The sequence below is a fragment of the Lactuca serriola genome, chromosome 4 (assembly GCF_051521515.1).
Source record: "Lactuca serriola cultivar US96UC23 chromosome 4, Lser_US96UC23_V15, whole genome shotgun sequence".
NCBI lineage: Eukaryota > Viridiplantae > Streptophyta > Magnoliopsida > Asterales > Asteraceae > Lactuca > Lactuca serriola.
In genome coordinates, this window is record NC_136411.1 from 302,707,135 (window position 1) to 302,725,015 (window position 17,881).

The 17,881-nt window shown below is 34.9% G+C and overlaps 1 long non-coding RNA gene across 2 annotated transcripts; it reads right to left on the reverse strand.

The window, feature by feature from the left end:
- Positions 1-290: 290 nt before the first annotated feature.
- Positions 291-2,246, reverse strand: LOC145097231 (uncharacterized). Of its 2 annotated transcripts, XR_013704283.1 has the most exons (4): positions 1,510-2,246; positions 994-1,432; positions 663-705; positions 291-504 (listed from the first exon to the last, which is right to left on the reverse strand). It is a non-coding gene; the product is annotated as an uncharacterized LOC145097231 (long non-coding RNA). The 2 variants fall into 2 exon arrangements; XR_013704282.1 differs by lacking the exon at positions 291-504 and having other exon boundaries at positions 538-705; positions 1,510-2,245.
- Between the last annotated feature and the right edge of the window lie 15,635 nt (positions 2,247-17,881).

Sequence of the window (17,881 nt, forward strand, 5' to 3'; positions counted from 1 at the left end):
ATGTGCGATTTCAAATAGATGATTACCTTTTTTTTAAATCTTTGATAATAATCTTGACTTTGCTATGTTTCTCAAGCACTTCGCCACAATTCCGATCACCGAAACTGAAATTAACCGCCAATGTTCTTGAAATAGTTTCGACCGTATCGACATCGTTTTCAGTTGTGTTTGATGTGTTTTCTGGTGCACTATTCCACTAACACTTCATTCCATCAAATATCTACTCACTATTTTTTTTTATCTTTTTATCCTTTTTTTCTATTTTAATAAATTTGTTATAGATTTTTTATAAAAACTAGAAAGGTGACACCGTGTTGCGGGGTCGGATTTCGATTAAACCATTTCCAAAAGGAGTGTACGTCGACTACATAGTTTATTGATTATTCGGGGGTTAAAATGTTTAAAGGGTAAAGTCGACTGGCTTTGCTTGTAGATTGCAAGTCAAGTAAAAACCAATGTTATTGTCATACGATCAGCGCCTCTGTCTAGGTTGAATAAGAGATTCTGAAAAATCGAACAACGGAAAACAAATAACCATTAGAAGAATCAAACCTCTGTACTTTCATTTTTACATTTACTGGTTTATTTTCAATCCTTCTATTATTTACGCAGCGTATTTCGAAAAATCTTTCTGCCAAAAAAGAATTAGGGTAATCATCTACCTATATCTTCTTTTTACCCTTTTTCTTATTAAAACTTCACCACCTGTCAAAAGACACAAATACCCTTATTAGTGACTAAAGTATGGGAAAAATAGATTGTGTTATTTATTTTACTGGTGGTTTCTTCTGGGGATGATGTTGTCATTCAATCCCAATTCAACAGGAACAAATAGTTTCCATACAGACGGATGAACAAAAAAAAGACATTTCTTCAAACAGGTTGTGGGCACAAGCATATATATAACATCATTTTGAACGTTTACGTTATTAAGGGGTACTTCATCTGTTTTCATACGTTATTGAGATAAGAAAGTATGAAGAAAAAATAAACCTCAACAGCAGCTGATACACCGACCTCTTCCATATTTTCTCTGAAGGCATCACGTATGGTAACAGCTAAATGAACTAATGACTCATGGGGCCCACATTCTCAATTCTTAGTTACTCATGTTACATGTAGAGCATCACATAACACAAGAAGAGCCCCTCCTTTCATGTTAAGTAATTTCTATGAATAAGAGCCTATTGATAGTTCCCTCTGCAGAGCTTTAAATAACCAGACACTTTCTGCCAAGGGCAAATTGGTGATTTAGTTTAAATGTCGCAAATGCGAAAACCTGCATCAAAGGTGGTTAGTTATCTGTGCCTTTTGCAGGCCATCCACAGCTTCAATTGTCATTCTCCTATCCAAACAAATGATTTCCTCAGACTCCAAGCATTTGTTGTAATAGTATAATACATCATCTACCTCACCTAGAAGTAAACGACAACTGGATATAGGATATAAAAAGAAAATTAGATTATGATTTTTCATATGTAATAAGTAACTGAGAGATAGAAATGTTACTTTGCTAATCCTCATTTCGTCTCCTCCAGATATGTCTTCACCCATCTTTGTCTGCAGAAACGAAAAAAGAAATCGAGTAATCAAAAGCAAGCTGTGATGGTTAGGCTTTAGGTTTGGTCGGCTTCTTAGTGTCGGTAGCAGTCGACGGTGGTAGCCGACACCACTGATAGCAACGGAAATATGAAAATCAAAGAACGAAGGAAAGAGGTAGATTGGTACAGAGACGAACCACCCTTCGCCATGGAAGCACCTCTATGATTTTGCCCTGGAAATCCATGGGAAGGCAGACATCAACCTCTAAGTGAATAGATAGGTAGTCGATTTGGTACCACGGTGATGGTTAGTGATAGAAAGGATGCCAATGAGTTCAGATAGAGATCAAAGGGTTTTGGAGAAGCGGCGGGAAGTGGAGGAATTAGAAGAAGATAGAGGAGAGACTGTCGGTGGATAATCCACAGTTCTGTAACCTTTTGATTGGAGAGTAATAGCGGTGACAGTGATGTGTATGGTGAGAAATAATATGGAGGAACTGTTTGTGTTGGTGAAAGGTTTTGAGAACGAAGGATTCCCAGAGATGTTGAAGAAGACGTTGCAAGGGAGAAACAGGAAATGGAGACGTTTCTGAAATGATGAATCGGCGAACCCTGAGTCGGTGATCCTGGAAACACTGGAATGGGGATGTTATCTACTGTTGATAAAGCCAGAAATGAAGCCTGATTGGTAGATAAAACGGTGAGGCCACCTGTACACAAACTACCTACATAATGACATAAAATTACTGTAAAAGAAAATAGAATTGCAACCTCACACTTTCAACTTTACTATTCCTAGCTTATATATATATATATATATATATATATATATATATATATATATATATATATATAAGGTAAAGTGAATATACCTAACAACCTTATATAAGCTTAGATACTTAACTACATTATACTACATTGTTTTGCATTATATTTGCATTGCAATCGTCTAAGGTTCTTAAACTTCAACCCTTAACTTGATTTACTTCCAAGATTTTTAAACATTTACCATTATATTCCTCCTACACCATTTGATTTGTAACGGCAGTATATGAAGCCCACCAGGAGGTCTCCGTAGAAAGACATCATTTGAAGGAAGATAATGGTAAAAGTCCAAAGATTTTGGAAACAATCAAGTTATAAGGTTGAATTTTAAAAAATTTGGGTGATTACAATGCAGATATGATACAAAATTTCTAGTATATATATATATACACTAGAAAACTTTGAGGTCCGTGCTAAGCACGATCCAAAAACAAGATAATTTGTGTATATTTTTTAAGGTGTCTAAAGTATGTTATACTAAAAACGAAAAAGGTTAAAGTACAATACTACAATATATTGCTTGAATCATCTAGAGTCTAGACCAACCATCTAAGCAGAAAAGATGAACTCTAGGTTTGTTAACTTTGAGCATCTTCGCCTGTTAAGAATCATGAGAAAATGAATTAAATTGGAAAATATGTTTTGCTTGATTTATAGATATGCAAGCTATAATACAAAGGTTATTCATTGCAAAATTAGTATGCATTTTGTTATAGAAAAACAAACACCAACCATTCTCTTCATTGCATTAACACAAATATGTTGCGTAAAAAACATAATAGAAAACTTTGGCATCAAAGAACTTATAAAATATCTTAAAGTATATTAGAACTAACAATATACATATACTTTATGGTGTTTTATAAGGTATGTAATGTCGATTTTTTCTCAAATGATTGTTTAAGAGAATCTTTGAGTTTGACATTAATTTTGCCTTTTTATCACAAAAAACATGCATAATATATCATTTTGCATTGAATACAGTAAGATTGAGTTTCATGGGAAATAATATTTTTCTTAAAAAACCAAAAGTACTATCAGTTGCATCAGTCCAATGAACATGACCCTCTATACTAAACAGATCAGTTACATGTGAAAGAAAGAATGAAACAATAATTATTAAGTGAATAATCAAGAAAATGCCAAACTTTAACCAAACTTAAGCAAGAAATCCCTATCTTCTACTGATATCTAGAAGCTTCTTATTTTTTTTTTTTTTTTTGACATTAACATACATATATCAATTTTTGAAAAGTAGAAATCATATCATTTACATGAATGGGTGGTTTTTCATAATTATGGAAATATAAATACAAATAGTTTCCAAATTTGATCATTTTTGAAAAGAAAAGGGCATAAACTATAAATAGATTAAATTTTCCCCTTGAATCTCATATAAAGAATGTTTCCCTTTTCAACCTCTACGGACAAAAAATTGTCATTCTTCAAAAATAACGGCGTAAAATTTCCCATATTGGTAAAGGAGTCAAAGTAGTGGCCATTAGTCCATTATAGACAATTTGTAACCTGAAAACAAACAAATAACAACACATTTACCTGTTTATACTTATATAGGTACCAACTCACATTCTTTACCAATATGGACAACTTGCAATCTGAAACCAATAAAAATAGCAACATATTTACTTGTTTTAACCAATATAGGCAACCTAACTCACTATCTAATCACAATAGCAGCCAATTTACATTTTCTTTTACTGATGTGGACAGCTTGTAACCTAGAAAGTAGAAAGATACAAAATCATGGTGTGGCATCGTCTGTGGTTCCCATATGGGAGATCCTGTGAAGGACCATAAATGTGGGAGATCCTGTGAAGGACCATAAATGTTGGGATAAGCCTGAATCATTTAAAAAAAAAAGATAGATTTTTGCCTTTATGGTCCGACATCACAACATGTCCCAATTATGTTTATTGCATCATGTTCAGAATTTTGTAAAAATCAAATAGAGAAAGTTCACGAAACTAATGACAATTAGGTCACACAGGAAAAATAAAAGGAAACAAACCGACGATAACAAACAACCTTCCTTGAAGCCTGTGAAATCAGTAAAAATGTTATTATGACATTAATGCTTAAAATTTTCAATATAAACTTGTCCACTTGGTACTTGCAAAGGAGAAAGATTTCCAGAGTTACAGTAGCATGTTTATGTTCCCTTATTTGTAGGAATCTTTTCCTAGTAGTGCAACCAAGGATGCTTGCTTGGTGTTAACGGTAGAAAGTCAGTAAGCCTAAATCAGAGTTCTCTACATTGGTATTCACAATTTGATATCCATCGGATAGTTTAGGGTTTTAACATCCAATCTTGGATTAATCCTAAACAACAATAACAAAATTCGAAATTAAAATTAAAATCAAATTAGGGTTCTGTAGATATTAATGTGTAATTATACATACCCGAATCGAACATAGGCACCCTAAGGAACGACTTTGAAAGTCTTCATCGCTGTAAATTGATTCAACGATATACTCAAAGCCACTGATCGACACCACTGACGCTTGTTGTTCTCTTCCATCAGAAATTCAAATAAAATAGGCATAGATATTGGTGTTGGCGATTGAAATTGAGAAGAAGAAACTTAAGCATTTAGATCGATTTGACGAATTATGATGCTAACGATGATTAATCGGGAAATGGGTCGTGGTGATGGTATCGAATGAATAAAAAGGATTCAGACGATCGATGGGGATTAGACAGAGAAAACGGGGACCAGTCCCCGAAAAATAAACTGGTTGACCAGGCTTCACTTTCTGTAGCTCTCGATTTTCACCCTCCATGGGTTAGAATAAAGGTTTGGGATTTATTATACGGGGATGATGGTTTTCGGCGGAGGGAAACAGTGGAATGGGACGGTTTCAAATGGCTGAAACATCAAGGTAACGATTCTCCAAAGTGTTGAATATGTGTGTCGGATAGTTTCGAAGAGGGAGAAAGAAGAGTGTTAATCGAAATTATGGAACATTGCGTCTGTCCAAAAATAGATGACGTGGAGTCTATAGAAGGGTGCGATTTTGATTTAGAAGGCACCAGAAAAAATTAAGGTTTTTATATATAGTAATGATATATATATATATATATATATATATATATATATATATATATATATTAATTTCATTTCAGCCAATTATCTTAAGTTATTTTAAATCATATTATAATTTATTTACTTATTATTGTTTTTCTAATGAAAAAAAATCCTTGTTTTTGTTTTATTTGAATGTATGTTTAATCTTGTTCTTTTTTTTTAAAATTTTTTTAATATTTGGTTCATTTACGTTATTTAATCATAATTATTTAACATTTTTTTCGTTTATCCGAAAAAAGATTTTATGAGGAATATCGGTATTTAGAACTTGAAAAGTATTTAGGAATGGACACACATATATGCATTGAAGCTAGCTATAATTGGTAGATTTGAATCTAATTATTTTATATAATTTTGGTGTTATGATATTGCAGTTGAATTGCAATAGTTACATTGAATAATTTTAATTTGCTTGGGGACAAACAAAAAATAAATATAGGGTATTTTGTACGACCTTATTTGTAAATTTATTTTGGGAAATTATCTTAATATATTGAATATAAATGTTATATTAAAAGATAACAGATATTGATAATGCTTTGAAATGGATAAATACATATAGATATGTGGCTAAGAGCAAAAGGAAATGATTAGGACAAAAATGGAGTTGATAAGGACCAAATTCGAAAAGTTGCCATAAATCAAGAAAGACACTGCGTTGACCTCAAGCATGTGCCACGTCCCAGCTAAAGATTTCCATTTCAACACATAAGCTCATAAGAACGAAACGAGACAAAGCCCTCTACACAACGCCTCTTCGTTATTTCTATAAATACTCGACCTTTTTATCGTAATTTGGTGTGGAACATATACTAGAAAATCCTATGAATAATATTCATCAAGAGACTCTTTTGGGTTTGATTTCAAGGTTGGAGAAGCACTTTGGATGGAAGATTTGAATAATCGGAAGCTAGGAGCTTTAGGACTTCACTTCAGTTTGCTTTATGATCGTGTTTAGCAATTCGTTTTTGATGTTTTTATGTTCTTATTAACTTGTTTTGGGATAAAACCTTTTTTCTTTCATGTAACAGCCCAAAAACAGGAAAAAAATTCATTTTCAATTAAGAATTATAGCCATAATTTGTTTCCAAAATCCATTACAAAATAAGCATGTCAAATAATCAGAGTAACAACATCAGTAAGTGTGGAAAATAGTGGAGAGTGAATGATGCGCCACCAAGTCGGGCCCTTCCCTTTAGTACCGGAAGTACCTGAGACCACAATACAAATTGTAAGCAAAAGCTTAATGAGTTTTCCCCAAAATACCACATAACATTCAAACACTTTTCATGTGCTACCCCCATTGTCTTTTCCCTTGAAATGTCATGGGTTACCCGCATGGTCTTCCATGTCATGGGCTACCCTCATGGTCTTGCATACAAGTGACACGGGCTACCCCCGATGTCTTTTAGACAAGCAACCACATAGACAATTATCATTCCACATGATAAGTAATAAGCCTACCTTGGTGCCTTCGACCCCAAAAGTACGGTGAGGAAAACTTACCTCGCAAGCTGAACAGAAGTTGATGAGGTCTTGACTCCGAGTCTCAGCTCTCTAATCGAAACCTATTCCTACCAAATGACCAATTTCCATCAAAATCCCAAAATCCCCTTAAGCTCAAACTTCGTCAAAGTCAAAGTCAACTATCCTTACCTCGTAACCAGACATTAGTCACGTCATGGTAGCGAACCCAATCCGATTCCCCACTTGACTCAACCCAAACTGGTTGACTCAGCCAAAAAAACCACCCAAGATTGAATCACGACGTGAGCACCCATTCTCACATCGTAAGATCTAAGGGTTCTAATAGAAATGGGACTACTCTGATTCTCACGTTGTGGGATCTTACACCTCATGTCGTGAACATTGTCTGAGGCTAAGGATCACCATTTTAAGTCCTTAATCCATTAAGTCTTCAATTCCACTTCATCCAAAAGCTAAATGGGACCTCGAAGGTCCATAAAAAAATTTCCTTTATGGCCATGCATGCACCAAACATGATCATCCATTTTCTAGGTCAAAAAGGGAACAAATGAGCTTCAAATTTGCATGCATGCCTCAAATCTATACCAACTCCCAGATATAATGCTCTTGGGACTCTTAGAATCTATAAAGTTGCCAACTTTATTGATCTTCTCTACTCAATCAGCAATAACATCAATAAAATAGACAAAACTCAAGATCTATCCATGATAAGCAATAAAGTTAGAGCCTTTGATACTTATAAGGGTCCAAAAGTAGGAAAAGTTGATGATGATGTTGATTCTTTTCCCACACCCACACTAGAGCACTTCATTCTTCTTGTTTTCTTCTTCCCACAAGCTAGAAATGCACCCAAAGGATCTTAAGGAGGGGGTATTAGGGTTTCTGGAGGTCTAGAGAATGAGGGAGGCTAAGGATGAGAAAGCCTAATCCTCTCATTCCTTTAAATACCGAAAACTTCAGGTTTTTGGTCATCAGTCATCGTCACATCGTGAGCATTGGACTGCTCACGTCGTGAGCCTTAAAATGATGCACGGGTCCGATTTACTCTTCACGACATGAGAAGGCATCCCTCAATTTGTGAGAAGGGAAAAAGGAAACTTTTTAACCTACAATATGGAAGATATTGTGCACCTGATATGGGTGTTACAGTTCTCCCCCACTTGAAAGTGTTACGGATCTGACTGGGCTCACCGGGAAGATCCAACTAGTATGTAACCCTGCCAACACATGCAAATATCCTTAATGGACCAATAAATCGGGACCCAGGTTGACCCTCTTCCGAAATCGATGACACATTTACAAGGTGAAACATTCAGAAACACAGTTTCCAACCTGAAACTCGAGGTCAGAAAGACATGAGTCTGTGTAACTCTTTTGGCGACTCTGTGTGACCTGCAACCTGTCACACACTTGTTGGATCAACTCGGTGCTATTAAGCACTACCTTAGTGCTTCCCATGACCCGATGTGTGACCTCTCCCTAAAAATCTAGGGTCCTAAACCTCCTTCCATACAACATCTCAAATGATGGTCGACATGATAGGTAATCAATCTCAGGTCGTGTGCTAGTGTTAACTAATATGTTTATTCTTCATTGACTCCTGAAACTATTCAAGATCATTAAGACTCCGACCGACTTCTTAGCATATAAGTTTTTCTGTTAAGGAACATTCCTTGACAAGCAAAAACAAACATTCAAAAGTTAGTGTGGGTCCTTATCAAGACAACACTTCATTTAATTGGTATTTGTTTATCTTTGTTTTAACCAAAACATCACAACTACCAATTTTAAATGTGCTTTAATAAGAAAACATTTCTACTCCACATTTCATGAGGTCTTATAAACCTATTAAGTTTGGAATAAGTTCCAAGATACGATTTGAAGTTACTATAGTGTGACTCTAAAACTTTATTTTGATACAAAATATGACTCATTTCTCAATTAAACACTTTCAACAATATTTGATTCCTCTTCTTAGTAAAGACAATTGCACTAAGATGTCCTTAGAGGATCAATTGTGACATGGTTTCATAATCATTAAGATGATTATAAAACATGATACCAAAGTACTCTCATTTCCTTTCAAATTGGAGAAACATTTATCTTTCTGCCTAATAGATTCTTCATATTCGTTCTGCCATTCTTTGAAACCTTTTAAAGAGTCAGAATTACACTTAATCCTATAAGTATAACCATATTTACCGAACCATAGTAAAGCATGACGAACAGACTTATCGTCCATTCTGGTGGATCTAACCAGTCCACATCAATGTGTACTAGATCCTTAAGTCCCTCACTTGACTCGCATAGACATGTGATCAATGAGTTAGTCTTAATCTTCCAAGGATCAAGATTCTCATACATCATACAATTCAAATTGTATGATTTCAAGTTTCTATCCAACTGAAACTTGGGTGATGAGAATTCATTTTCACTTGGTTGATTAATACATTTCCACAAACGATATAATTAGGAATGAAATCCATATTTAACATTGCTAATAGGAAATATAACCACCAATTTTCATAAATGCCATTACAAGGAAATGTAAAGTAAATAAGATAAAACCAAAAATTCACTTTATTGATAAAATGCAGAAAAAATATAACCTTACAATGCAAATATATGAAAACTATGTATCTAAGGAATCTATTAAACTATCATAACTCCTAATCAGCAACTCAAAAACCCGATCATTGAACTATATATGCGACCGAAATCCATCTTTTCACGATAAGATTCAAATTGCTCTTCTTAAGCTTCCTTTTTTCTCTTAGATCCTGCCAAAAACATCAAAATGTGACTATCACTACATGTTATTTACTAAAAGGTTTTCAGTTATTACTCGTAAACATGTTGAAGCAATATGTGAGACGTCTTCGTGTACTTATCTAAGTAGTGGTAAAAGCCTTGACTTATAACCAGAGTCTCTTGTAGGGAGAGAGAGAGATATTTGTGTATAGATCTATTTGGGATTGGCAATCCCACACCTTGACTGTTAGCTACAGTCAGGCCTGGGGTGATAAATGTCGTTAACATTCCGACGCCTGAAGAACATCGCGATCAGGTCGACTGGGGTTAGTATGGTTATAATAACTCACAAGGAGAAAACAACGACATATTTACGAATAATATATTTTCAAATAATTTTATTTGAACATTAACTTTACATTCAGATTTCATGGCAAATATAATTTCAAAGGTTTTGTTTAAATAATAAAACAATATTACGTTATTTGCAAGTACAAAATTTCTAGATGTACACACAGTTACATGAAAAGCAAAACATTATATTAATTACTAATATGGTACGAACAGAATTACAGAAAACATATATCAAGTATTCTTTTTGTTAAAGCCTATGATTACTTAATGTATACGTTAGGATTATATATATAATAAAGATCCTATAGGCAGTGAAATGTGAGATTTCCGCCTTTTTTCCCATTCCTTGTTTGGTTGTGGGCTTAGGGCAGAATCACCCAATCGATTGTCCGTTCGATATTAATTATATATGATTTTTATACACTAAGTAGCCATAGGAGGTAGCAGTACAAGTAATACCAATTACATGAATCAGAATCTCAAATCACGGAGTATAAACATGAGAAACTTATACTTATTGGTTTCAAAGTACTAAGACTATTACTAAGAAAATATTCGATTTTCTGGAAGAAAATATTAATGTTTTCAATAACAAAGAACACATCTTTTCCAAAAAAATACTTATGAATTCACCAACTTTAATGTTGACACTTTTTCAAACCACTTGTATTCTCAGGAAAATTAGTAGACAGGTACCTCAGGCGTTACCAAGACGGAGCATAGTAGCATTCACGTCTTATCTTTTGCTATAGTTTTAATGTTGCACAAGCAATGTTTTGAATACAATGTAAATACTATGTTATCAATACAATGGTTGTTGTTACTTTGATTACTATTATACATTTGTTGTGATATTGTACATGACATCATCCAACCCCGAACGTTTTCATCGTTCCGGTTTGGGGGTGTGACAGATGATACTTTTAGCCCTATTGTCAAACTCACCACTATTCGTACCATTCTCAGCATTTCCAGTTCGAAAAATTGGCCTATTAATCAACTTGATGTAAAAAATACCTTTCATCATGATGATCTTACCGAGGAAGTTTACATGAAACAACCTCCCGGATACATTCACCCCAACTTTCCTGATCATGTATGTCGTCTTCGCAAAGCTCTTTATAGCTTCAAATAGGCACCGCATGCCTGGTACCATCGCTTTGTTGTTTTCATTATCTCTATCGGCTTACACAACAGTCGCTCTGATTGTTCTCTTATCACCTATCACCAAGGATCTGATCACATTTATCTGCTCCTTTATGTTGATGGCATCATTCTTACTGCCTCCTCACCTTCTCTTATTTGTCAAGTTATCACTTGTCTGTCTTTTGAGTTTTCCATGACGGACCTAGGTCCTCTATCCTTCTTTCTTGGCATTGCTACCTCTCGTACTAAAGAAGGTATGCTCTTATCTCACTCTGCCTTTGCTCGTGATATCCTCTCTCGTGCTGACATACTTTCATGCAATCCTTGCAGTACTCTGACGGATACCAATCCAAAGCTTTCTCCTCATGGGACCCCCAATGTAGATCCCACTCTCTATAGGAGCTTAGCGGGAGCCCTATAGTTGTAACATCCCGGAAATTCAGAAGTAAAGTTGAAGGGCTACTAGTGTAAGTAAGAGGGTCAAGTCGGCAAGTCGATGGATAGACTCGGCGAGTTGAGTCACGTGTTAAGTGACCAACTCAGTGAGTCGCATGGGTCGACTTGGCGAGTTGGTGCTGTATGGAGAAAACCCTAATCCTGGGGGGTTGAGCCCTATATAAAGAACATAATACCCTCTCCCCAACCTCTTTACTCACCCTTGAAGTCCAGAAACCCTAACTTTCGGTTGTGAGAGAGTTGGAGAGCATATAGAGTCGTGGAGGAGGAAATCTTGGAGGGGAAGTGAAGAACAAGAAGGTTGGAGCAAGGGACTTTGCAGAGATTTAGCTTATCCTTCAGTTGGAGTTTTCATTTGAGGTAATAATATGTTGTTTGAGTTGTTGTGCATCTAGATCTATCAATTGTGGGGTTTTTGTGGTATGAATGAGGTCTATCTCAAATTTGGTGTAAGATCTGAGGTTGCTACCTCAGATCTAGGTTGTTAATGATCCAGAAAGCCATAAAGTCTATGCTTAAGATTTGTTGGTGAAGTTCTTTTGTCCCAAACCCTAGCCCTAGAGTATATTATGCTTAGATCTCTTTGGATTTACGTAAAGTTTGCAACTTTACATGAGGAATAGCTTGTGGAAGAGTAGATCTATGGATTGGAACCCCTGCATGGCTTGGAAAGCCTCTGTATGGGTTAAGAGCTAGTGGTACTCGGCGAGTCACATGGGTGCACTCGGCGAGCTGCATGAAGATAGGAAGAAACTCGACAAGTTGGTTGAAGATAGCCTTGGACTCGGCGAGTCTGGTCTTGAGGTCCTAGCCTTTTCTGGTTAAGCTGAGAATTGGTGAGTCAAGGGACGACTCAGTGAGTTGAGATGAGATTTTCAGAGTTGAGGGACTCGGCGAGTCAGCGGGCTGACTCGGCGAGTAGGGTCAGTCAGGAAGTTTGACTTTATCTGAGGACTTTGACTTTGACCAAGAGTTGACCAGTTGACTTCCAGGGGTAATTTGGTAATTATTGGTATTTATTGAGTTCAGTCTTTTGGTATTATCAGTGGTGGAGTTCATTTCGGAGGTTAGAGCAGCGTGATCTTATCTTTTCAGCCAACAGTTGCGAGGTGAGTTATCCTCACTATACTAAGGGGTCTAAGGCATCAAGGCCGGCCCATTGGATGTATTATCCTAGCAGTGTTAGATGTTGATCATGAGTTAGTATTGCATGTTAGTGATGTATGCCAGTTGATATGCTAGTTTGGTAGGTCTGTAGGACTACCTGTGATATTGTCTGATTTCATGTATGTGTATTTATCTATTACATGTCGACATGTTATGTGGGATGGGTTGAGGTTGTACTGCTCCGTGCGGTAGCCAACAAACCCTAGAGTATTCCAGATATGAGCTGAGGGCCCGGTAGGCATTCCATACTTATATTGAGGACTCGGGAGTATTCCAGACATGAGCTGAGGGCCCGGAAGGCATTCCAGACTCATACTGAGGACTCGGGACTATTCCAGATATGAGCTGAGGGCCCAGAAGGCATTCCAGACTCATACTGAGGACTCGGGAGCATTCCAGATACGAGCTGAGGGCCCGGTAGGCATTCCAGACTCATACTGAGGGCTCGATGGCATTCCAGATACGAGCTAAGGGCCCGGTAGGCATTCCAAACTCGTAGTGAGGGCCCATGGGGTAGTTCAGCTTGCAAAGCTGTGGACCCAGTGCATGTTGTTCTGTTTCTGTTTCTGTTCTGTATGATATGTTACGTGTATGGTATATGTGGTTGGTATTTTGGGGGTATCTCACTAAGCTTTCGGGATTACAGTTGTGGTTTAATGCTTTTCAGGTACTTCAGGAGAACGTGTCAAGGCGAAGGTGTGATCGTACCGCTCCTCATGTTTATTTTTCATGATATGGTTCTGGGAAGACTCTAATAATAATTGTATTGAAAACCTTTTTGCAATGAATTAATGAATATGAGTTGTTTTTAAAAAATTTAAATTGGCTTGAATTTTTAGAGTGTTACAAGTTGGTATCAGAGCCTTGGTTTGAGTGAATTAGAGGAACATTCGTGTGAATCCAGTCTCAAATCAAGGAGAGTTTTCAAAAGAGAATTTAAAATGGTTTTCAAAAAGAGTAAAAGAGGACGCGGAGGTACGATCAGCCGGAGCCAGTAAGTAGCCCCAAAAATACCATACAAGTTATTTGTTTATGAGATATGATAGAACAACATGCTAGTACTAGGCTAGGGATTTTCAGGAATTGCATGAAAGAATTGTCTGATTATATGATGTCTGCTAGCCTAGGGTTTCCTTGTATGAAATTGACATCATTACTGTAGATATTTAGTGCATGCATCACGACCATATGTAATTAAGATCTTATAGCCTGAGAATGTTTGATTTAGCCTTATGTTCTGTTCTTGTTTGATTGGGAGCTTAGGGTAGGATTGAATATTCGAAAGTTTATAGGGTCCAGCGTTATGTATGACTAGCATACACTAGTGTTGCAGGAGTTGGTGGAAGTTTCATGGTCGGGTGAGTTGTGGGACCGGTAGGTCAGTACGAGATATTCAGTTTTCCTCTAGGAGTCAAGATTTGTTGCTGTTATGTTAGTTCATCTTTAGGGTGTTGTGGTGATACTTGATGTAAATATGGGTAGGTGTGGAAGGTAGTATGGGCCCGTACTACTGAAAGCACAAGACCCATACACGCATCAGGGAAGTCACAGCCCCTAGGGTTAGGTTGGGGGTTGGTTCCCAGGTTTGTGAGAGTTATCGGATGATTGCGGTGTTTGCAGTATGGTGGTTACGAGACATGCAGGGAGTGGATCCGGGTTAGGATCGGGAGCCAAAGAGGGCAGGGCGGTCAGGGTGGATCGGTACTCCAAGCATCATCATGATGTCTCTCGTTCCTCAGTTGAAGCTGAGTTCCAGGGGTAGAAAATGTCGTTGCTGAACCTGCATGGCTTTGTAATGTTTTTATCGAGTTATCTTGTCTATTGTGTAAAGCAACAGTTTTCTTTTGTGATAACACGAGTGCTATGTATTTAGCTTCTAACCTGGTACAGTATCAATAGACCAAACATGTGGAAATTGACTTATATTTCGTTTGAGAACGTGTTGACATAGGTCATGTGTGTGTTTTACATGTTCCATCGGCTCACTAGTTTGCAGATATATTTACAAAGGGACCCCAACTCAGTTATTTTTAGTTTTTCTGCATAGTTTAAACATTTGTGAACCCCGTGTTCAAACTGAGGGGGTTTGTTAAATTATACTTAGAGTAAATTACAGAAATGGTCCTTCTTGTTTAGTCGAATTCTCAGTTTTGATCCCTAAGTTTAAAACTTGATAGGTTACATCCTTATGGTTTGTGAAAATTACACTGCAGTTCCATATTCCATATAAAAAACCAAATTACCGTTTCTTTCTTTTTCCTTTTTCTGTTAACAATTTATTATTATTATTATTATTATACACACACACATGCTATTGTTTTTTATCTTTAAATCAGTTATCTAAATTATATAAAATCATATTATTATTATTATTATTATTATTATTATTTATTTATTTATTTATTTATCTTTCTTTTTGTGGTTTAAAAATCTTTTAATATTTTTGACGTTTTATTTAAATATATTTTTTAATATTGTTTTTTTGACGTTTTGTTCGTTTAAATTATATAACGATTTTTATCACATTTTTTTCGAATAAACAAATTAAAACAATAACTCGAACTTGGACAAAAATTATCTTTCGTTTAGTTAAACGAACGAAAATGAACAATGGTCTCGTTCGTTCATTTATGTTCGTGAACGTTGGTTTATGATGTCTGTTTACGTTCATTTATGTTCGTTAATTTAATTTATTTATATTAATTTATGTTCATTTTTTAATTATTTTACCATATTATATGTCCGTTTATCATTGTTCGTTTGTGTTCTTTCATTTATGTTCGTTTAGTACGTTCACGAATATAAACAAACGAATATGAACAAAATAATTTGTTAAACGAACAAACGCGAAAAAGAAAATCTCTTTCATTATCCGTTTGTGTTCGTTTGTTAGTTCAGCTAACTTAAATGAACGAACACGACAATAAACAAACACCGCATGTTCGTTTGTTCATTCATGTTCATTTATTTGTTAAGCAAACATGAACAAAATCATTCATTTATATGTCAGTGCTTCTTCATTTGTTGCCTAAATAATTATATTATATCTTAGCGACAGAATGGCTTGAAGCTCACATTTCTCACTAAAGAAGCAATAATTGAAGGTAATCTTCAAGACATTCCTGCCGCTAATATATAATATAATTATTTAGACAATAAATGAAGAAGCACTGACATATAAATGAATGCTTTTGTTCATGTTCGTTTAACAAATAAAAGAACACGAACGAACAAAATAACAGACGGTGTTTGTTTGTCTTCGTGTTCGTTCGTTTAGGTTAGTCGGAACGAACACAATTTTCTTTTTCATATTCATTCGTTTAACAAATTTTCTTGGTTATGTTCATTCGTTTATGTTCGTGAACATACTAAACGAACAAAGATAAACTAACACAACTGATCAATGTATATGAACATAAACGAACATATAAAATGATAATATAATAAAAAAAATGAACATAAATAAATTAAATGAACACACTTAAATGAGCATAAAGAGACATTATAAGTGAATGTTCACGAACATAAATAAACGAGCAAGACCATTATTTATGTTCGTTCATTTAACTAAACGAACTATAATTTTTATTCATGTTCGGGTTATTGTTTTACTTTGTTTATTTGAAAAAAAAAGGTCAAAAAAATCATTATATAATTTAAACGAAAAAAACTTCAAAAAAAACCAACATTAAAAAATATATTTAAATAAAACATCAAAAACATTAAAATATTTTTAAACCACAATAACAAAGATACATAAATAAAGCAAAAAATAAATAATAATAATAATAATAATAATAATAATAATAATAGTATGATTTTATATAATTTAGATAATTGATTTAAAAAATAATAATACTTTTATAAATAAAATATATTAATTCTACTAAAATAAAGATAAAAACAATATTATATATATATCTATAACTACTTATAATACATACATAATATACAACTATCCAATGCATAAAGTCTTAAAATTAAGATCATAAACTAAGAGGTACAAATCATGATACACAATGTACAATGTTTTATACATAATTTACAACACATATATACATATGTGAAATTAGTTTGGGGTTGATAGACACGGAGCACATGTAATAATACTTTATCACATGGATTGCCAGCTAGATATCACACGGATTACTTCATATGGTATTAGGGGCCGTTGATCATTGTGTATAATCCAACGGCATAAGCTTCTTCAACATATAATATAAACCCACATCTTTGTCTTTCTGAAGAGTAAATTAAACGAATCGTCCCTATGGTTTTGGGTAATTTGCACGTTTGGTCCCTAACTTATTTTTTTAACTCGGAAGGTCCTTACTATTTGTTTTTGTTACGCGTTTGGTCCCTATTGTTTGTTTTTGTTACACGTTTGGTCCCTGTTTTACCCAAAACGACTATTATTTAAATAGGAAAAAATGATAGGGCGGGTAAGGTAAGGTGAGAGGGGTGCGGTTGGGGGTCTGTTTATTTAAATAGATTAAAAAATCAAGGGTACAATAGTTTTTTTATGTATGACAGGGACCAAGCGCGTAACAAAAACAAACAATAGGGACCTTCCGAGTTAAAAATATAAATTAGGGACCAAATGCGCAAATTACCCTAAACCATAGGGACCATTTGTGTAATTTACTCCTTTCTGAAACCACCATTGGTCTCTATTTTCTCCTATCAAATCTGAAATGAAGAGCACATCTTAATACCAGACGTATACATATTTTTTATTGATTATCTTAACAAAGTGTTTGTTTCATTTTTCAATATTTTGTATTCATATTTTGTAATAACCAAATTTTGTAGTGATTTGATATCCTGTATAATACATATAAAGACTTTTGTTGCATTTATTGCTACTAATTCACTCTTTTTGTACAACTTTTGGATTGAGCGACAACATTTTGTTTTATTTATTGTGTTATCGGTTGGTGATTTTTTTTTGTTATAAATAAAAATATCTCCACCCGATTGATTTTTAGAATTCTATATTTTATGTATGTGTATTTTTAATGAAGATGAAAAAATTGATGCCTTCAT